Source organism: Aythya ferina (assembly GCF_964211825.1).
Source record: "Aythya ferina genome assembly, chromosome: 1".
NCBI lineage: Eukaryota > Metazoa > Chordata > Aves > Anseriformes > Anatidae > Aythya > Aythya ferina.
The window spans coordinates 21,400,333-21,423,218 of NC_140296.1; the positions used below are offsets into that span (position 1 = coordinate 21,400,333).

The 22,886-nt window shown below is 41.4% G+C and overlaps 1 protein-coding gene across 3 annotated transcripts in view; it reads left to right on the top strand.

The window, feature by feature from the left end:
• The first annotated feature begins 6,008 nt into the window (after positions 1-6,008).
• WASF3 (WASP family member 3) overlaps positions 6,009-22,886 on the top strand; it is a 64,959-nt gene continuing 48,081 nt past the window's right edge. For 2 of the 3 annotated variants that reach the window (XM_084539237.1, XM_084539239.1), the window contains exons 1-2: positions 6,009-6,059; positions 6,340-6,448. The gene's annotated coding sequence lies outside the window, so the exon portion shown is untranslated. Of the gene's footprint in view, positions 6,060-6,113; positions 6,239-6,339; positions 6,449-22,886 lie in introns of those variants that run through there. The other variant, XM_084539238.1, reaches the window with a different exon arrangement.

Genomic DNA, 22,886 nt, shown 5'->3' on the forward strand with positions numbered 1-22,886 from the left:
TTGGAAAGCAATAATAATAGAATGGTTATCAAAGGTTCACTGTTACAATGGAAAACTGTTGGCTGAGATTCTCCAGGGAGTTACCAAACCTGAGTTTGGTAATGTTTCGTATTTCCTTCAGTGACCTGGATGATGCAATAGAAAGAATGCTTATCGCATTTACAGATGGCACAAACCTGGTGGAGTAGCAATCAAAACAATCTCTACAAATGGGGCAGCTGGTCCAAAAAATTAGGATGAACTTCAAAAAGGAGAATGCAAGGTCTGCACTTAATCTGGAAAAAATGAGTGCATTAACACAAGATGGAAAACAGCTGACCAGGCAGAAGTTTTGCTGAAAAAGATGTTGAGGTTACAGTGACTCACAAGTTGAATATGTATCAACAATGTCATAGTATTACAGGAAAAGCAAACATGCGGCATCAGTATTGAGTGCTGCGTGTCTAGTTCTGTGAAGTGAACTGCAGCAAATGTGAAGGCAATCTGAAAGAAAGAAAGGAAAAGGACCAGAGAATTAGAAAACATGTCCTGTGAGGCAGGACTGAAAGAGCTAGGGGCTTAATTCATTGAGTGAATGACTGGAGAGACATGAGAAGCCTTCAAACAATAAAAGGTTGTAATCTGTTGTCCAAGCCCACTGTTGATAGCACAAGAAAGGAACATGCTAAAATTACATCATGGAAAAAATATGTTGGACATTAGTAAAAAGTTTTTTACCATAAACACTAGGCAAGAATGCAGGAGAAAATTGTGAAATCTCCTTGTTAGATTAAATTCTTTAAAACAAGCAAATATACATCAGCCCAAAGTTTTCTCTCTCTTGTTTATCTAGCCTTGTCACAGGAGGGTGGATTAAAAGATGTCTTGATGTCATTTTTGCCCTCTTTTCTAAGTCTGAATCACTAATATCCCCATTTAATTTTAGTATGAAGTTTTCTATTTGCAGTTAATTTATATATATTTTTGAAAGGTGGTCTAAATAAAAATCTGTCTCACCTTGTCCAAACTATTTGAGATCCATGCATTTGATTTTCTTCTGGTGTTCCCCTACTTTTACCTCCATACTTCAATTATTTACATATCAACTTTTTCCACTCTGGGACCCCAGATATCAAGTCCGCTTGGAAAGAGGAGTTGGAGAAGGCATCCCAAATGGAAAACGTGGCCCTTAGCAAGGCACTGGGAGAAGTGCTTGCTGCCTGCAGCCCTTTGTCATTCCCTGTCATATACCAGAATATAACAGTGCACTTGTCATAGGACTCCTAAGAGGCTTCATATATTGGGCTAGGGAGAGGTTCAGAAGTGTTTTGTGCTAGCTTTGTGCAAACTTAGACACACATTTGGTCCTTGCCATGAAGGCTGTAACCTAAGAATGGACTTTTAAATCGCTGCGCGTGTTTAGAATTTGATTTCCATGAGGTCAGTAATTGAGGTGTTACCATGAGTTTTTTTCTGATGAGTTAAGCATACTTCTATAGTTGAAAGACTGGTATTCTATTTAATCTTTCACATTTTTTACATTTTTATTCATTTTTAACTGTACTTTCCATATTTGTTTGCTATGTAATGTGCCTCCTAAAAATTTCATGACCATATACTCTATTGGCACCCACTACGATTTTTACAGTTGAATAAAAATGATGGAAAATCATTTAACTTAACTAACACTTCCAATACAGCCATCTCCTTCACTATCCTTCCCTTAGCCTATCTTATACCCTAGACTGCAGCTAATGTCTGAAGAGGTTGGATGCTGCTGTGACATTCCAAGATCTTGAACAAGGGTGGGTCTGAGTCTGAAATTTTGCTGGAAAAAACATGGCATTTTTGACCTCTGTAGTTCCCATCTGCATCTTTCTATGGTTCTTGTTCTGACCCACAAAACAAGGCAATACTGTAGATTCTGACTCGCTTGCTTGATAGTTTCATTAGTTCCTACCAACTCTAAACCCTTGAGCATGGAAGAGAAAAAAAGGAAGAGAAAGAAATGGAAACCTTGTGATAATATGAGATAGTTCTCTGCATGTGTGGACAGAGTTCCTGCAGAAGTTGTATGGAAAGTAAGGGAGGGTACTTTGAAACTTGCTCTTTTGGGGATTGGTTCCTTGTATCATCCATGCATCATACCAAGTATGGTATCTGAGGAAAATGGCATCTGAGGAAAATGACAGAGGTTCAAATACAGGCCAAAGGCACACGATGGTCAGATATCCTATCTTCATGCTCTGGCTGTGTCTAACTCTCCCCCTCACTTTGCTGAAGGGAGAGATGTTAGCGGAGTATAGCATTGATTCCCTGATTCATTGGTGTGCTTCTGTGGACTAGAAGAGAGATTTCTAAAGGCACATATGTGAGTTAGATGATAAACTGTTGCTGAAAGCCCGTGGGAAGTGGATGACTGCAGTCTGAAATGGTAGACCTTACTCATGATGGAGTGAGGCTACCAGTATCTATTGGACATCAGTATGGGAGCAATCACAGTTACCATAAATCTTTCAATATCCCTGTCTTTTTGTGGGCTCAGTAGAGTGAGAAAACAGCTATAGGCTTCCCAGAACTCAGCTGCATAAATCCTCTGAACACTGAGCAACATGCTGCTGTTCCTTACCCTTTCATTTTTTAACTGGGAGAGCCTATTTTTAACAAGTAGATTTCTTCTCCTTTGATACTATACCTCCATTATAATTAGTTTAGTAAAAGACTGTAAATAGAATACCTTGACAGTGAATCCAGACAGAAGAAATAAAATGTAGCTTATTCTTAGCTGCTGGAGAAGTGCTTTGTACAGCACACTTTGAAACTTCTCACATAGTCCTCTTCTCAGAGTCCCACCTTTCTTTGTGAGCTTCCCTTCCCTTCTCCTATTTCAGACTGGATATTTAGCCCATGGTTTTTGTTTCTTAGTTTTATCCCATTAGTCCCAAATGTGCCTTGCATAGTACAGCTCCTAAATCAACAGCCTATTCCTAGTTACAGCTTTCTGTATTTCATTTTTTAATCTCCAATGAACTTGGAACCCTGTCTTTTGTGTGCTTGTGTTTAAAAAGGGAGCTTGTTAACTGACAATGCCATAAAACTATTAAGAGACTATGTCCTCTCCTGCTATACACCACTGATCCCTGCTTCACAGGGTATCCTAATCCACTGCTGTACCAAAGCATCAGAGCCAGCAAAGAAAAATGAGCATTTTGCATAGCAAATAGTTTTTTATGACTTACAGTTAATGGACCTTACTATTAATTGGCAGAATTACAACTCTTGATTAGTTGATGAAAGTAGCTGTCTTGAAAAGTTATTAGCCTTCCTTTTGTTCTTGTTTTTCTACATTTTTTTTTTTTTCTGGAGATTGATTACACAGAGTGCCTCTTTGAACTTATATTGAATGTTTCCTTTGAGGATCCACTTGCATCGTGTTTTCATAGACTTTGTTAGTTTTTCATTATTCCAGCATTCTTGGTGTATTAAAAGGAAAAAAAAAATCAAAACAAAACAAAAAGTAAAATAGTTAATAGTCTCAGGAAAATATTCTTGAAAAATATGAATAGTATGAAAATATCAGTAATTAAATTTGAATATGCAATACCACGAGAAATACTTACACAGATTTATCAAGGCTAAACAGTTTGTGTTAATGGAAAACAAATTCCATTAACAGAGATGCAGTAATTCATGAAGCATCTTCTGTTGTGCATTGCATGCATCCTCTAGCTGTCCTAAATCAATTACCTCATTCAGGAATTGGAGGCTCTTTCTACAGGGTGAGGCTGTGGCTGGAGGGAAAGCAATTTATTGCAAAAGCTGATTCAGCAAGAAACTCTTCAGGGACCCATCAATGTTCCATTATTAATCAGAGATGCTGTAATGATTATCTGTGGTGTTGTAAATCATTTGCGTAACAGTATTTATTTTAACATTACTCAGCAATTCTGTGTTTCCTGAAAGACAAAAAGATTTCCAAACCATGAAACATGCTCTTCAGAAGGAAGCAACAAGCAATAGAACAGACTTTCAAAAGATTGTTTTGTCTTACACTTTCAAGGCCAGTCTGGATGGGACTTTGAGCAACCTGGTCTAGTAGGACGTGTCCCTGTCCATGGCAGGGGGTTGGAATTAGGTGGTCTTTAAGGTCCCTTCCAACCCAAACCATTCTGTAATTCTATGATATATTGTGTGAAATAGACTATTCAAGAAAAGGAGGTCCTTTTAAATTTTATCTAAGTCAGTGTAAGCAAATATTAAGAATATTTCATGCTCGCTTCCACTAACTCATCTTGACTTCAGTCTCCAATAACCCTGCCTTTTCATTACCCTCTGAAGCCTGCTTCTACCTTCAAGTGAAATTAATAGCAGAAAGATCAATCCTGAACATCTCTTGGTGTGTCAATCCAAACCTGAAGGTTCTGGCTTCAGAGCGCTTTTCTGAAGCATAATTTTACTTGAAAATATTAATGGTTAGGACAAAAGCTTATTAAATTATTACTTGCAGATAATTTAACCACTTTCTTTGTGTGTGTGTGTGTGTCTTAATGAAAACTTAGTACAGATGAAATGCAAATGGTTTGGCAGATTAGCCTTATATGCAAATTCTAAGGCAAGGTCAAAATTGCAGTAACAAAGCTATGCCTGAGTTCCATTTTTACAAGATTTAGATATTAAAAATAGCTATTGGTGCTGAAATGTCATGAATACAGAGGAGAAAAATGAAAGCTGAGAAGGAATCCAGGAGACTGGAAAGCAGGTGGAACAAAATAAATGTTCATTAATATCTTGCACCACACAGGATGCTTGCTTCTATTGATGGAGCAGAAAAAAATCACGGTAGCGACAGGTCTGTGAAATTAATACTTTTTCCAGCCTCAAGATCCCATTTTCTGTATGAAAAAAAAAGCATCACTGAATGAGTATGGTGTTTTAACTAGGCAAGGTCATTTAGCATGTTTTATTTCACAGTCTCTGAAGTTTCCTCTCTCTTGCTGTGCGTGTTTTAGGGCAAACAGCCTCCTTTTCAACAGGAGCTCTCTTAAAAGTTGGGGGCTGTTATCCCCGTACAATTTTTGTCCTGGCGAGCCGTGATGCTGGATGACAAGACCGCCACCTCCTTCTTGTAGGGCTGTGTTATTCGGTGATTCCTTTTCTTTTCTTTTTTTTTTTTTTTTTTTTTTTTTTTTCCTTAGAGCACTCACCATCTGCACTTAAAGCAGGAGGAACCCCTCAGCCTCATGCATTTTTTGCTGTATAACCTCCTGTGCCTACACCAGCGGCTGCCTCCTGCCACGAGGGGTGTCAGTGCCTTGCACACAAACCATTTAATTAATTAGCGGCATTACCGAGTACTGTTTTTTTTTTTTTGGCGAGGAGCTGCCTGTGAGCCCGTCCTTGCTGAAGCCGGAGTTGAGCAAACTTCCAGCCCCCCCAAATGTCCGCCCCCATCACCTCCCCTCTCAGCCCTGACTCTTTTCCACAGCGCCCCGGGCCCTTAAAGTTCGCCTGGCGATTGTTCGGCGCCCGAAATGTCATTGAGATGATAAAACCGGGCTCGTTCCCCCCCGCAGGCTCCACGACGAGCAACAAAAGCCGTTGTCCCAGCCACAAAGGCCGAGACCCGGCCGAGGGGGGACGCTGCGCGGGGGCAGCTGCGCCTCGCACAAAGCCCCGCTGGCACCGGGCAGGCCCCAAACCCCCCCCCCAGCTCTGCACGGGGCCGTTTGGGATCGGGATTCGCTGGGAACTGGGTCAGCGGGGCGGGCAGGGCGGCGGGGAGCGGCGGCGGCAGCGCGGCCTCACCCCGTCCCTCAGCCCCCCCTGAGGGGAGGCTGAGGGGGGAGGTGGGAAGCCCCTCAGCGCCATCACCCCCCCCACCTCACTCCGAACCATGATTGACAGCTCCAGCCCCTCCCTCCCGGCCTTCCCATTGGGCGGCGCGCACGCCACTCACGAGGGGGGCGAAGGAGGGTGGTGAGGGGGCGGGGCCAGCGGGCGAAAGGGGCGGGGCTTGGGGGGGGGGCGAGGCAGCGGCGGCTCGGCCCGAGCAGGGGCTCGCGCGGCGGCGGCGGCGCCAGGTGGGTGCGGGGCCCCCTCCCCCCCCCCCCCCGGCCGTTAACCCCTGAGGGGCGCTGAGGGGGTCCCGGCTCCATGGGGGGGGGGGTGCTCCGGTTTGAGCCCCAAAACCGAGCGGGTGGGGGCTCCTCTGCCCCCGGGGGTCCTCAGAGTCCTTAGGGATAACCCCCGGGAGCCCTCGGTGAGTGATAAGTTTTACAAAGCGCTTTATTTTTATTTATTTTTATTTTTATTTTTATTTTTATTTTTATTTTTTTCCTCCCCCGTTCTCCGCTCGCGCAGATGAATTCCCGTGAGGTGTTTGCCCCGAGCGCCGCTGAGGAGGAGCGGCTGCAGCAGCCTGAGGAGCGCGGATCGTCGCTGCCGAGTGCCTGAAGCTGGCTGGAAAAAGGTCAGAAAACGTGTTTTTTTTTCACATTTCCCACACAGTTTACTAATTCCTGCGGGTATCTAACAGCTTGGGACCCGCTTTCATTCTCCTCAGCAGCCCGTGAAGCGGGGCCGGTGCCCGAGCGATGGGCGCTGGGTGAGTTCCCTGACAGAAAACACCTCACAAACGGTTCAGTTTTTGCCCCTGTAAGTGCAGGGGCAGAGGAAAGCGGCCTCGCTGCGGTTCTTTGTGCTGCTCTTGTGGGCTGGAGGCAGCCAGAGGGGAAGCCTGCCTGTTAGAAAAAGACGGGAGCGAATTGTGGAAGCAGCCAGGAACTTCCCAGAGACTTTAAATTGAGGAGGAGGACGTTGTTTTGCTTCGCCTGTCACACCAGGCTGGCCTTTTGTATTTTATTTTTAAAGCTTTATGTGGGGAACCAGACAGTATTATGTTTATGTGAGGCAGACTGTTGTTTTGACTGCCCAATACAGTATTTGCCGTAGTAGCAAATAGTGTGTGCTTGAAGAAGGGAATGAAGTAATGGAATAACGTTGCAGTCCTCATCCTCCAGCATGCTCTCCCGTGCTACGGTCTGTAGTTCAGATGCAGAGATGTCCAGCTTCTGATACATGGAGATCAACATAACATACAATAACTACATAGACTAATACCCGAGTTATTAACCTGTAAATATAAAGTCACAAGTTACAGTGCTTGCAAACTTCAAGATTCAAAGGATTCAACCCTCTATTTGAGCTGTGGAAACGAGCTTTTTTAGGTGTTATGTTCAGTTATAGCTTACTTCTGTATTTAAGTTCCCATTCGAAATAAATACTCATGTATATGTGGAAGGACCTGTCTGCACTACGGTGAAGGCAATAAGTCATTTCTGCTTGGTGAACATAGCTTTCATCAGGTCCTGAAGGAAGGATGTTCAGTTTGCAGCTCTTCAGTTCGACACCAGGACCAGACAGTCTTCTCCTTAAGCAGTGTGGAAGCTGGATTTATTTCCAGCAGAATTCCGGGGACAAGTTGTGCAAAGCAAGCTCTTCTTACTGCTTGCTGAAGGGCTTTTATGGTGTTTTTATGGCTAGTGGAAATATGAATGTAGTTACTAAGCAGTGAATGGAGAGATTTTGTTGTACATGAAGTAATAATTGAACGAGTCCTTTTTCTTCTTTTCCACAGCTACTTTATACAAATAGAGAACAAATAGAAAACACTTTTTAAACAGATACGGAAACAATAGTCTTGGTTATACTCAATAGTTAATGAAGTTACATGGTCTTTGCTAATTTTTTGGTTTGTCCATGGAAGTAATAAAATGACTTTATATGTTAGACATAGAATTACTTGTGCTTTTAAAAAGCATGCTTTCATATCAGGAGTATGGTATTGAGGCTGTGTGTTTGGTTTATATGGTTCAGCATGTCCTACTCTCAATAGCAGCATAAACCTGCTTTGTTTCTCAGTGTATGCTGTCTGTACACCGTACCTCGTTTTCGGAGCACTGATACAAACTTCTTGTAGACTGGTTGCTCTTTGTGTGTGACTACTTTAGCTCAGGTATATACAGATGGGAAGGTGCACACCACGTATTTATATGAAATAAGTGTCTGTGGGCAGTACTCCTCAGTGAAGGAATGTGGAAGAAAGTCATCATGTGACATGATAGAAACTTTGAGCTAATAGTACTTGTATACAGTCACTAGCAGGACAGGATTTCTAACAAGCAAACCAGAGCAGATATTTCAGAGCAGAATGAAGAGCTAATGGTAGTTAAGTCGTTGTTTGTGTTACCTGGGCAGTGGGTAGCTTGAATGCCTCTGAAAGTCTTAATTTCTAGATTAAATGTCCTGCATGGACCCTTCAGTCTTGGTGTAAATTGAAGTGAATGGAATAGTTACAAGCCTTGAAGAACTGCTCATCTTGTAAAAAGATAAATGTATGCAGTTAGATCTTTGTTCTTTTGAGACCTCCCTTAGCACCACCTTCTAAATCTCTCCTGACTACTTTTAGTGAGGAATGAGCAAGAAATTTGTTTCAGCTAAGGCTGTCCTTGCAGACTGTCTCTAGTTGCTGGTGGGAGTTCAGTTTGCATGGTGTGGTCTTGGTACTGAACCCAAATCTGAAACAGAGTGGATAACACAGCACTGTTTGTCTTTTTTTTTTCCCACTCAAAGTTCTGTTCATATCTCAACTAATAGATATGTGGCACCAGTTAAAAGTTTTGGACTTCATGGACTTCATTGCTAAGACTTCGTTTACAATATTGATGGGGAAACATTGTCTTCATCTGGCTCCTGTCTTAGTTCTCCAGTTTTGAAGCCATCCAGTATGTGGAGATGTTGATAGGACCAGGCTGCAGCTAGGTGCCTTCCAGCCTTATCTGCAGCTGCACTCTGTGTTCAGAGGCTTCCTTACGCAGGGGGTGCCAGGGGTCACAGGTAACAACTGCTTTAAAGTAACAACTTAGTCTCTTAAAAGAGCAGAAATGGAAAGAGGGAGAGGGTATTAATTTCTCCTCCATATGGAAGTCTCATAAACAGAATTTGTCATGTAGGAAAATCAGTGGCTTAGCTAAGAATCAAATAAAAGCACCTTGAACCTTAGCTTTGTTGCAGAACTGCTACGCCACACATTTCTCCTGAGAACCTACCCTGTGTTTAGAGATAATGATGAAAATAACGTGAAGTTACACCATATTTATTTGCTCAACTTTAACCTGTGAGCGCTTTCCTTCACACTTATTTTAGATCCAGCTGTTCAGAAGCCAGCCTGTTGTAAAAGCTATTGAAATGTTGCATCGGGAGTGTTTTTTTTTTTAACTGGAGAAGCAGTGTGTTTTTTTCATCCTTCTCTTAGAAACTCAAGTTGCTGAAATATTTTTAGCTGCTGATAGATGTCATTTCTTTTTCCTCTGCCAAAAGGGGAACAAAACATTTGGGAAGAAATTAAGAAATTTGTGTGTAGAAACAGCTGAAGATTAAAATGGAAGACCTTGTGGCCACTTAAGCAGTGAAATAGGAGCTTGTCTTGCTTGATTTCTTTATTTTTGTCAGGTGACAGCACCGGAGAACTTTTGTTGAAGGCTTGTTAATATGATGAGCATGTATTAGATGTGTTTGTGTTTCTGAAAACAAATCTAGTTTTAGGGGTTTTAGTGTTAGGGTTTTAAAGGGACTCTCAAACACTCAGCAAATCAGTTTTCCGATTAAATTTTCTGCCATTAAACAAGTGGTATTTTCTGTGTCCAGAGTCAATTGTTGTATTTATTTTTTAAGCAGAATTTTAGTTACTTGTCTTCAAGATTTTGGAGTGCCTTCCTGCCGGTTGATTACAGATGTCATGAGTTTGTTCTCTTAGGGTTTTGATAGCCAAACATGGCCAGAGGGGTTAAGATGGGGGGCAGTGGGTGTTCAGTATTAAGTGTGGAACATCTTTATGCTAAATGTAGTTTATTTTTGAGTTGTCATTACTCATGCCCCTTGAGAAGGCATGCTTTAACTCTGAGTTAATTATCTTTTGTAGTTTAAAGAATATATCTGAAAAGCAGAAAAGCTGAGTGTTACTTAGGATGAACTTGATTAATGTTTGTGTTATTTTTGACTGACTTTTGTGTTTAAAACAAAAAAGGAGTGACATGTTTTCCCATCACGTGCATGCTAACAAATGTGTTATATTTAAAGCGTGTTGTTTTTCTCCTAATCATTCATAGTTTCGAATCTCCTTGCAAGAGTGTTTTGGTTGTTGTTGTTGTTGGAAGTGCTGCAAAGAACTGGCACAAGAACTGTTGAGTGCTGAGTTACAGAATTGGCTAGGAATTAGTGAACGCAGTAACATAACTAAAATAAATGTCTTGGACATGGCCAGCATACAAATATTTTGGCCTCAGTTTTTTGAATTAATCTTGCATTCTGTAGATAGTTAGGTTTTATAATAGTTTTCAGAATATGTTGCAGCCTTTAAAATGCTGGCAAATGACATAAAGTACGTGTAGATATCAATGGTAATTTGAATCTATCCTGAGTTCATATTTTAGTCATCCTAATTGTTACAAAGAGGAGTAATCTATGCTAAGGCTAACCTCCATTAATCTGTCAGAAACTGCATTTTAGGCTGAATCAAAATCATTTTTTTCTTGTCCTGGTAAAAACAAACAAACAGGGTTTCATATGTGTGCCTGAGTTTTCTCTCTGGTTCCAAAAATGAAAATGCTATTTCACTGTTTCTTTGGCATGACCTTTTATTTCACATCCCTGTTGTTGAGGTTATCCCAATGTGGAAACTATAGAATTCGTATAATTGTGGTAAAACTCTATCAAATGTTGTTTATTTACACAGCAGTACGCACAGATAAATTCACGTTGATGAAAATATTTATCCCCATGAAGCTCAAACGAGACAAATTTTCTTGGAGGCATACACAGTAGTTGTTTCTTCCCATGCTGTTGCAAAAGCATATTTAAAGTTGGTTTGACTGGTGTAACTAGTGTTAATATGCTTTTGGGGAGCTTTTTGGGTGTCTGAATATGCGTTTGGTGTAGAGTTCTATGTGTATTATGGTGACTTTTCAAGTTCTCTGTAAACCTTATGCTGCTTGCTGATAGAACTTCAAAATCAGGCAGGAAAATTTCTGGTGTAAGTAGTGAGAATGCTGTTTAATGCATGAGCTAAATGAAATCGATAGATAAAGTCTTTAACTTCATCGCAAGTGTTACTAGTGATTATAATTCTTCAGACATTTGAAATTTTACATGAGCCTATTATATGATATTTTCTGGTAGGTGAAGAAAGCTGAAAACTCTTCTGCTGTCATCTGGCCTTTTGTCTTTTTTTCTTCAACTTTTTTCTTCAAAGTCATTCCTCTATTCTTTCGAAGGCATTGTCCAGCTTTCGGGTTCTTGTCTACAAGCACATGTAACTGTATATATATCCTAATGCTGCTTGCTGAACAGTTACATATTAAAGCAGGGTGCTATTTGGGTCGGGGCTGTGCTAGCAAGGTGCGGGGGCTTCTGCATCCTGTTGGCTTGAGGTGGTCTGTTTGGGTGACTGTGCTCCAGAGGGTGCTGCATGTGCTCTTCCTGTTGGGTTTGCCAAAGCCTTAATCTTTTTGGGGCACGTTTCTTAATACCTAACACAGTACTGCCCTGCTGTTAATGTGTTAGAGGTGGCTTGTGGGAATGCTTCTGTGTGTTGGGAAATGGAGTGATGCTGTTTTCTTGGAGTGCTGTAACTTCTTTCTTGTGTTCATACCTTTCTACGTGCTGCTTTAGCATCCTGTCCTTTGGGTTACTGGGTAATTAATTGGCTGTTAACATCCAGTAATATTATGGATTAAACTGTCATGTTTTCTTCATGGTTTGTGAAGCATGTTTAATGATCTTCTTGTGCTGGTAGATTATGAAGGCAGAGGTCACTGATGGCATAAGTATGCCCCCAGTGGATATCTGACATGACAGGTAGGATGTAATAATGTTCTGGAGGCTGCAGAGGACTTGAGTTTCAGAGGCTGTTTATGAGATAGCGTGTGCAGTGTGTGTGATGATAGGAGCTTGAAAGTCACACGTTTCTGAGCTGGGATGTTAGAAATTTCTCTTTGACATTGGCAATGTTAGAGGCGTGCTTGTCTTCAGGAGCAGCCCCGGCGTTGTGGCTGCCTGGCCTCAGAGGTGGAACTGGGTGTTGTGGTGTGATTGCACTTGACAGGAGTCCTGCTCTAGGCACTGGCTGTACAGGATGTACTTGGCCAACGGAAGAAAATCGGGTTTTCTTAAACACTGTCATTCCTACTGTCTTTTATGTGCTATATACAAAGAGAAGGTTGTATTTATTTAAAGGTAGTCATGTTATTTTCTGTATGTCATGGCAAACTGAAGAGCTAGTGGATGCTTGTGAGTCCACATCCTTGGGCTGATGAGGTCATCAAAGCACAACTGTGTGCTGATAAAACTATCTGTTTGTAGTATAGAAGTGCAAAAATATTTCCTTTTGTTGGTGATATATTCTTAGAGACTGAAGCTGAATGAAGCACCACATCAGTGAAGACTGAAAACCTTGTATAACCTCATAAAAATGTTTTATGCAAGTCTAGTTGCTAATGCAGAGAGTCTGAGTACCCCCTCATGAGTGTCTGTAGTTTAATGCCTGCAGTCAGAGGTGCTGCATGCAGCCGTTGCTCACTCCTCCTTGTCCAGTAGCTTTTTCTTGCAGCCCAGAACTGCTGTTCCTGTTGCAATGCCTTCCTTTGGAGGTCAGAAAAGGGCAAACCTTCTTTTCTGTCTCGTGCTTCTTATGTCCTGTAAGGTAAGGACAGTTTGCATTGCTGTTGTGCAGCTGAGCAGAGAGCAGCAGCACTGGTTAAGCAAGTGAGCAGTATATAACCTCTGTATTCATAACAGGTAATGGCTGGAGGATTTGTAGATTTCATTGATGACGGACATAAAATACCAAAATATTAACAATATTCCAGCAAATGTTGAATTTTTTTTTTGTGTGTGGTTGTTTTAAAAACCTGTAGTGGAAAAGGTCACTGTTTCATGGTGCCAAGCAAAACTGTTCATTTGCCACGGACTTGATGTTTTCCTACCAGAGCAGTAGGCAGTGGTGGAGGCCTGGAAGCTTGTTTTCTTCTGAAACTTCAAACAGATTGTTTGTTCAATCTGTTTCCAAACAGATTGGGAAGTTCTTCTGCATCATTACATGTGAATGAAGAGTTGGAACTTCTGAATTAAATCAGGGGCTTTAGTGAAAATTTGGCTTCTTAGTTCTTTCTTCTAGTAGTTCGAGCTTACTGTTGAGCTTCCTAGCAAATGCTGAAATTCTCTGGAACTCCTAGCAGCATGGGTTTATTGCAGAATGATTTCCTGGGAAAGTAGTGCTGTTCATTTAAAGGTTGGCTGCTGCTCTGAATGCTTGAACAGATGCAAACATGGAGGAGATAACACCACTTCGAATGAAGCCTACACTTGATTGTTTTAACTTCTGTGCCGAATTTGAAGGCACTCGTGTATTGCTTTGTTTGCACACAGCTTGAATATTTAAATCCCTTCTAGTCAATGTGTGCCAATTTAAGGGCTGGAATGGAGCTGCAATTAATCCTAACTTACATTTTAACAGGTTTTATTGCTACAAATGTACTAAGTGGTTTAGCATCAGTTCCAGGTTATCCAACTTTGTCATAGGAGTTCAGTCATTTGCCAGGCTGTGCTAGCCAAACAGAGCTGCAGGTATGTGGAAAGCCTCGTCCTTTCTGTCTGCCCTTCTTTTTACAGCAAGCAGCAGGGAATAACATTTCTCTCAGCAGCTTCATTTTGTTCTTGATGGTGGGGATCCTGTCTCCTTCAGCTCAGCCAGCTTGTTTCTCTCGAAGCTCTCCATTCTGCAGATCCTAAAGGTCTTGCACATCCCCATTGCAGCGTTGCATCATATTTATAGCAAGCTGGAGAGCTGCTGTGTGGCAAGCATGAAATACCACAATGTTGAAGCGAGGAGGTACAAATGCCTTCAAGAGTAGAGTCTGAGAGTGCACTAGGGTATAGCTGTCCAGCCCTGAGCAGAAATGTAGCTATTACAACCTTTGCCTCTGTCATCAAACATTGCTCATGCTCTTGTAGAAAATCTGTCTTGAAAATTAAATCGTTCTGTGATTTGGGCTGGGCAACTCCACAAGTTTGTAGATAAGATTAGGAGAATACTGGGTTACATCTCAAGCTACTGATGCTGTGAAGACAGACCCTTGTGCCTCGCTGCTGAATTTCTCTGCTGGATGTTCCCTGCTAATGACAGGAAAAACTTCCATGTTGGCAAACCAGTAAGCAGTTGGGTATTTTTATCTGCAGGATTTTTAGTAGGCTGAAATAGCTGCATCTGAAATATTACTGGAAGATTGTTGGAATTTGATTTGCCATACAGCTGTATGCTGCACTTCAGACTCCTGAAGAAGGTACACGTTTTGCAGTAGTGTTGTTCTGATTGCTATCCTAAGAACTCTGGTGGTCTTTATAAGCTCCTGAGGCTTCTGCTCGTGTTGTGTAGAAGGTGGTAGTTCTCGTGATCACGTGTAGCTGTGTGGCTGAACTGCTGGCTGCCTGGCTGGGTGCTGGGACCGGGTCAGCAGCCTTCAGGAGTCTCTGTACCTTACAGAGCGATGGCAAGGTCCTGTACGAGGGGATCTACGTCTCTATTTGCAAAAGCTGCTGGGAAATATTAATTAAAATTCCATCACTGGGGAGAGTTTCAAAACTTCATTTGTCTTAGAAGATGCTTCAGAAAGATTTTCTTACATTGCCTAGTGAATTGGTCCAGTTACCATTTCTGTGAGTAATTAACTTCTAGAGCATTAATGAAGGATGAAATACAATACTGCAGCAGCTTGAAATGTTGTCTTAATATCGTGGCTTTCTGAAATGCTCAGAAGTGTCTCTCTGAAGTACCTGGTTCAAGTTGCACACTTGTGTTACCTTTGCTGTCTCTTCATTAGCAACTGTTGCAGCAGCAGTGGTGAAAATGCTTTTGAAAGGCAGATAGTGAGGTGGTATTGGTTTTTATTTTATTTTGCCTTTTGTGGTAGTGGCAGCAGAAAACCCCAAATACAATCATTTCCTCTCCCTGCCCTACATCGTAAGATAAAGCCGTTACTGCTCTGGGTTGTGTGGTACTTCCTCATCTGGATTTTCTGTTCTGCTTCCTCATGCTGCAGATTCACTCCTATGTGTTTCTTCGGAATTCTTTTACTTCCCTTTCAGACTTTCTCTTATATCCTACTATTCCCTGCAAGGATGAAATGTGTTGTGGTAAACTTCTGCTTTATGCCATTTCTGGTAAAAAGCCACAACCCACAGATGCTTTTTTTTTAAAGAGTGAAATGCTTGGAGATGTGTTTAAAAAACAAACAAAGAAAGAAGCACGCAAAAAAACCAAACAAACAAAGTCCCCCTCCCCTGCTGCAGTCATCCCAAAAGAAACTTAAGATGGGGGAATGTAGATGCAAGACTTCAAATGCCTTGCCAAACGTAAGCCCTTCTTTCCTCTGCCGAGCGAGCTGCCTACTATCACATTTCTTCCAACCACAGAATGTTGTTTTTGGCAGGAACATCAGTAGGAGTATTCTCTCTTTTAAACAGTTGTTGTTTGGAAAACAAGCATATGTCTGGCATCATCAGGGGTTTCTAAAAGAGGAAAAAGCGACTCTATTTTCAAAATGTAGTAAAACCGTGTTCTCAGCAGAATCGGATGTTAAATGGTTTTTGGAAGCTTAAGCGTAATGGCGCGTCATTACAGCTGCCTGTTGGGGTTGGAGCAGGGAGCACAGTTAGACCTTAAGCTGCTGAGTGTTAATCACAGCCTGGCAGCGGTTCTCCTCAGCTGAGTTACTGGGTTCTCGGGAAGCCCAGAGTCAGCCTTTTACAGAAAGTCAACTTCTTGTAATTTGTCAAAGCTAGAATTTAATGCTGAAGTTCGGATACAAACAAAGAAGCTGTCCATTTACAGCTGTTGTAATTTTAAAGTTACTTTAAAAACCTACATCTATAAATCTGTAGCTTGAGCATCCCTACTCTCTGTTGTCTTGGTTAGAGCTATGGCACTTAAAGCCTTTAAATAAGAAGCATCAGGAAATACACTGAAGTAAGCTTTGTGTGCCTAAGGGGTGACAGCCTAAACAATGAACAGCTTGGATTTGTTGGTCAAAGATAACTTTATTCTGTTTTACAGGTGAATAAATACAGCAGACAGCAGTCCCGGATACCCAAAGAAGTTAGCTGACATTCATTAAATGTCAGGGATAGGATAAGAATGGAGAAACATAATGTTTTAGTACAGGGAAACATTGAGGAGATTTAACTGTGAGGGTAGGAAATAGGGGTGTTGAACCTGCAGGAAGAAAAGCAGTGATGTTAATTGAGGCTTACTGAAAGTGATTATATTCCCTTTATGACGTTCAACCTCCTGATATTTTAGAACTGAGATATATATGTAGAAAACCTTGACACTAAAGCTTGATTGAAATGCAGACCTTGAAGGACAAGCCTTCTTTTGTTAGAAACGCGTTTTTGAGTCTTCTAAATCCACTTTGAACAAAGCATTAATAAATGTTATTGTAGGAAAGATAAGGCTGTAGAAATAATTGAATTCTATTGTGGATTAATTAATTTGCATGATACTACTAGCATTCTATAAAATACAACTTCGTACACTTGCTGAAGTGAGCAAAAAAGCAATGAAGTGTTGATCTTCTTCCCTTGTTCAAAGCACGCAGAACTTACCGATCTAAATCTAATTTTACAGGGTGTTGAAAGGAGAATAAACTTAGCCCAAGTGGGAAGCTTGAGTGTTATTTTTTTCTGTATGCTTGAAATGACTTCTGCTGATTTTTGAGTAAGGAAAAAAAAAAAGTGACTAATTGAACAGCTGGTCCACAAGGGTGAAGTAGTTTCAGGTACCTTATCTCCCACATCCTAAGGGTGTTAGTTAATCGTTTGTGTAAGATTGGGAGTAACAGCACTTCTCTCCAGGGATGGCTACTGATACCATAAAGGGTTAGGAGGAAGTGAAGATCTCTCCCTTATTAATGCACAGTCTTTGCCAAAGAGATTTTTTTTGTAGCCAAGAAGAGCGTTCATATATCAATCAACTGCTCTAGTAATAGTTTTCACCCACTCTTTATCTATTTTTAATAGCTTTTGTTCCTAATGGACAAATAAATCGTGCTGGAGCTGTTTGTGCTTGGGGCTGAGAGCATATCATCACTTCCAGCCATTAAATCAGTGTCCTCATCTTGTGCAGGAGGAAGCAGCCAAGTTGCAAAGGGACATGAAATCCAAAACCACGCCTTTTGTGTGGTCTTGCATACTTCTGTTTGAATTTTGCTTAATCCCTTTTATTTGGCTTCTTACTTCTTCAGAAGTGCAGCTGGTACGAGATTACCAGTGGTGGATCGTGGGTGGTGGGCATTTTATTTTACTTGTGGTTTTTGTTTTATGCTTTAGGGGAGGACATCACTGGTTCTGCAGCAGCAAGGTGATATCTGGAAAGTTATCTTAATCCAAGCTGAAAGGTATTAAACCTCAATCTCGTGGGGAGCCCAGCAGGGCGAGGATTGCTCTGTGGGTTCTGGTGGTTGTTGCTCTGGCTGCTGGGAAGGTTCCCCCCCTCCATGGCTGTCTACTTGGTTCTGGTTTCTTTATTTTGGCCTTGTTTTGAAGGACTTAAACATGGGGCTGTTGGCTGTCCTAACAATACCTTGTCTACTGGGAAGTGGCAAGGTGTCCTTTTAAAGTAGCAATCCTGGTGCACACCTTTTAGGTTCTTACATGTGAACCTGATAATACCTACTCCTAAACAGAAGCCGTTCTGGAGGGCAGGGCATCTCTGTGCTATTGCTGTTCCTGAAAGTCTTTTGATCAGAAGACACCATGGATATAGCTGGCTGGCTAGTAAAGCACAAGCATATGTAGAGGCCAATCTCACATTTCCCTTGGCATGGATGTCCCAGACATATGAAGATAACAAACTATTTAGTACCTGCAGTTCTGAGAGCTTGACTTGGGTCTTCCCTGTGTCATTTCTTTTTATGTGGGGTTCCTATAGAAAATCTGTAATAAAACATCTAGAATAAAAAAGCCAGTATGCATCTATGCTGTTAAAAGAAAAAAAAAAAGGTGTCCTGTGAGATCAGGGGACACTTTGTTCCTGCAAAAGATAATTAAGAAAAGGATTCTGCACCTTCTGGGATGACCTGGTCCATCCATGGTACTTGATGCAGAGTTTGCCAGGAATTTTGTAACCTGTGATAACACGAGTGGTCAGCTCAGGTGATGGTGATGCTTATAGCACCACACTGAATTTTGCTCACAGACTTTAGCTATGAAGAGCTACATGAACATTTCACATCCAGATGGCACGTGGTGGAAGAGCAAAGACCTGATGAAGCACTGAGTTCTCAATCTGCTGTGCCTGTACGTGCTGGCTTCCCCACATCCAGCATGCACGTGCCTGTGTTTCTGAGCAAAAGCTCAATGCACTTTAATACCAGCACTTCTCAAACTTTCAACTGACTCTCCCTTTTCTCTAGCAGTTCGTTCCTCTCCTGCTCTTGCGCCACCCCAGCAGCTGTTAAGCAGGAAGGGAAGGAGGAAGCCATGTGTGTCACAGCTGTGCTGCTCCGTCCCTGTCCTCCAGGATGTAGAGTCGCAGCCCCAGAGCACTGCGTGTTCCTATGGGAAGATGTGGATTTGAAGCTGTGCCACATTCCCTGCAGTCCTTTCCCTTTTTTCCCTTCCTGGAGCAGGACAGTCAGTGTAACCAAAAGGCTCGATAGCTTCCGTTTTCGAGCATGAGCCACATGCCTGCTTTGGACCTGTCTGCTGCTGCCTGGCTGGGCATGGCATCGGCTTGGGCACGTGGTTCCCTTCCTTTCCCATCTGCTGAGTGGTACAGAGCAGCTTTTGCTCTTTGCCTGAACCAATTAATGTGGATTTCCAGAAGGTCACTGCCTTTCAGCAAGCAGTTGTCCCTTAAAATCTATTTTTTTTTCCTGAAGTCAAGGTATTTCACATCTTACATCTGCCTTCACAAGTTAAATGCAGATTTACAATCTACATTATTTGTCATTTTCAAAATCTTGAACAGAGGAAGGCAATGGGATAATTGCAAGCATCACTGGAATGGCTGTTTTTATGATTTTTATGGAAGACTGAAGGGGGGACATAGGCAAGAGACTGAGTGAGAATAATGTGGCATACCTGCAGTTATATTAATATGAACTGCTAGGGGAGATCTAGAGTACACATACAATATTGTACATACTAAGAAATTCAGGTGTTCTTTTGGAATAATAAATTTGGTTATTAGATAGAGTGTTTTTCATTGTTTCCAACTGTCTTCATGGATATTGTGTTTGTAAGGTGCTGCATTTGGAGCAGCTGGTTGCTTCTCCCAAGCAGAAATGCCTTCCAAATAGAAAATATTGACCATACCTATGAAAATAATACTGAAACAATCTGAACAGTAGAACTTACTGGACTGGTGAAATGGGGAACCAGCCAACTTAATCTCTTGCTTGGTTGGTGTTGAGGCTGATGGTAAAGCAGTAGAGACCCTAAATGGGTTAAATGGTTAGGATAATGAAGTTCGTGAACTGCTTTTCCTTCCTTAAACATTGTAAAGCAGAAGTGGTTTTAAAACTCCTTTTCATTAAAAGAGACTTTAATTAAAACCATAAAAATCTCCTAACAGCAGACATGATGGTGTTAAGCTACTTAAACTCTTTTTTTCAAAAGAAGTGGGTTCTATTTCAAGTGCTTCTCTGTGATTTGTTCAATCTTCCTGAACTGCTTCTCTACATTGAATGAGACTAAGAAGGTCATAGATCCATGCAGAAACGCTCGAGTGACTGGCCTGTAAGTAGAAATATTAGTAGTAAAAAAGGACCAAAACAAACAAATGGTGCATCTGGCCTTCTTAAAACAGAAAGGTTTAAAAAAAAATAAAAACAAAACCCCTTGAGAAATAGGGATGAGCTCGAACCATGTAGTTAATACTAAGGTATGGTAATCTCTTTCAAGAGCAGCTCCCTAGCTGGGGCGTAAAAGGAATAATTAAATTATTCCCTTTATTTTAATTAGAAACTTCAGCTGTTAAGAATGCTGTCATTTTTCTTTCTTCCTTCTCACCCTCATTTTTTACACAGTAGTGCTCTTAATTGAACCTCGTAGGTCACTGTGTCACTAACTATTTAATTCCATTGAGTTATAACTTTATAAGTGGTGGTTCTTCAGTGATTTGCAAGTACGATAGCTAGGTCTGTCTAAAACCAATTCAAAACACCTTTTGAAACTAAGGTGGGTTTCATTTTTTTCCAATTTCTCTTCACAGATGTCTTCTACTATGTCCTGCTGACATTGGTTCTAAATAATGTAAATAATTACTGTAATTGTAGAATGAGGGAATTTGAAGAGGTTACTTTGTTCACAAAGCATTTTCAAGCACCTGCAGACTGTAGAATTTCCTTCTTTTTAGAAAGCATGCTGACTTTTCTGATTTTTTTTCAGTGATATACTTTATACATGCATTTATCATTAAAATATGTGTAGATACTTCAGCCACTGAATAGTTTTTGTGTTTATATGCTAACGCTTTTAAAGGAGTTATAAGAACTGTATGGGAATGGGAATAAAGCAAAATGATTACTGTGGTGTCTTTTGATGGTAAGTTTTATATCAAGATATGCTGGATTACTGTGCTCTAAAATAAAAAGCTACAGGCTATTCTGTGGCACCTTTTGAGTGTTTGCTGTGTTGTCAGGCAACTAGAATTTTATTTTGGATATGAAACTAATCCTCTGCAGTCAATGCCTTTTTTCTTAAAGTAACTCTTGTCTGTATATTGGATTTTTAGATGGTATATATCTCGCCCTCAAATCTTTGTAATTATGCCATTTAATTTAGGAGAGAAGACTACAGCACCTACCGGGAGTCTCTTTCAGTTTATTCTGTAGGTCTGACCCCTCTGACTGAAAGCAGGGCACTGGACTAAAAAGTCTGTTTAGCTAATTCTGGCGTTTGCTGTAGTCTGCTTTTTCGTTCCATGTTCCTGCATAAAAACTAAGTGTTTGGAGTAGTTGGGAGATGTTGAGCAGATAGAATAGGTTTTAGTTGCTGTTTAGATGTTCTTAGGCTGCTTGGGACTTAGCTATCAGAAGTTTCAATATGTCTTCTGAAAGTAAACCTCAGTTTTCACCTAGAAGTAGGTTACTAGATGCTATGTCTTGAATGAAACGGGGGAAGGGAGTGCACAGCAGACAGCCCGGTGCTTGCTTCAAACCTGAGCAGAGTTATTGACGCTACAGCAGCCCGCTGTTGCAAGTCATTTTCATTAGCATATGAAGTGAGTAGATGAAGAAACTGGGAAATGACTCTTGTCGCTGATTATTGCAGTTTACTTCTCACTGTAAAGGCCTTGTGTATAAAAGATGTGTGTACAGTGATTTTTACAGATATCTGTAGATATATCTGTAGATACCTAAAGCCATGATAAATGGTTAGAACTAAACTGCAGTGATACATATATCTCGTGCATACCAAAGTATGTACATATGAGAGAAGACTGTCAATAAGAGATGATAAATCAGTTTACAAATAGGTTTCTTATCTCAGCCAGGTGTTCAAATAAAGGATGTGGCCTCTGAGAACAGCATCAGAGTGAAGGGGAAATATTTCCATGATCCCAGATCTATGCCACAAAGCATCTTTTCTGCTAGGGTGAGGGGTGTGCCTCCTGTTCTCCGACCATTGTTGAACTAGAGTGCTCTTCTATTTCTTATACACTTCCCCACTACAGGGAATTAACTATGGAGTGATGCGGGTGGTTACTTTCCGCTAAATCCAGAAGTGCAAATGTCTTGTTCCTGCATGAGGCGTGCCAGGGAGAGCAGCCCCTTTCCTGGTCCAGCCCGTGACCATTTGCATAGCTCTGGTTCCACGGCATGAAGCTGGCTGTGTCCTGTGGCAGCACTACGATACCAATAAGGGCAGTCTCACTGCTGCCTCCTTCCCTGTTGTCCTGCTTCATAGATCTAATGTTTTTCCTTTAAAAAAAAAAAAAAATCACATCAGTTCTGTTTGCCTTTTTTCTTTGGCATTCTGAAGCCTTCCAAACTTCACTTATCCCCTTTGCCATATCCACTGCTCTTTCTTAGTGGAGCATTTAACATGAAGGCTCGTATCTCCATCTTTCTCACCTAGCCTTGGGCTAATCTCTTTTATGATCCCACAGGTTTTCTTTCTCTCTAGGGTACTTAAATATACATAGCACCTGCCTGGATGTTCATGCTTTGCAGTATCTGCTAACTGCAAGAAATGAGCTTGCTCCAGAAAGCAGAATTTAATGGGTTGTTTTATTTTAAGAAGCATGTTCTTAAGTCTTAACTGACAGAACTATGCTATATAAAGCCCCTGTTGGGTGGGCAGGCAACAACTAAAACCACGGAGCCTCTGTCCTCTGGGGAAAGTCCATTAGAAGCAGCAGAGTTACTGAAGTGGATCTCCAGTTTGATATAAAGCCAGCAGCACTCTTGAACAGAGTGCTAGGGGGCATCTCAGGGCACTGGGGCTGGAGCTAGGAGGGAGCTCCTGCCCTTTCTGTGAAGGTACATCCTGCACGTCTCTGAAGAAGAGTGCTGGCTGTGCTGAGAGAAGGAGCAGGCTAATAAGATGGAAGAGTGCCATGAGGTTAGGATTGTTCCTGATGAAGGTCTAGAGACTGTAAATGCTGCCAGAAAGCACTTTTAGGTGTTTGACATCATCTTGACATCCCAGTTGACTTTTTTTTTTCTCCTTCTCAGAGATATTAGGCATATTTCTTTGTTGGTGTTTGGGGAATCTTTTCAGATCGAAGATGAGAGAGTGCAAGAGTTGCAACTGGCTGTTGGCGTTTGGTACTGGTCTAGCAAGAGACC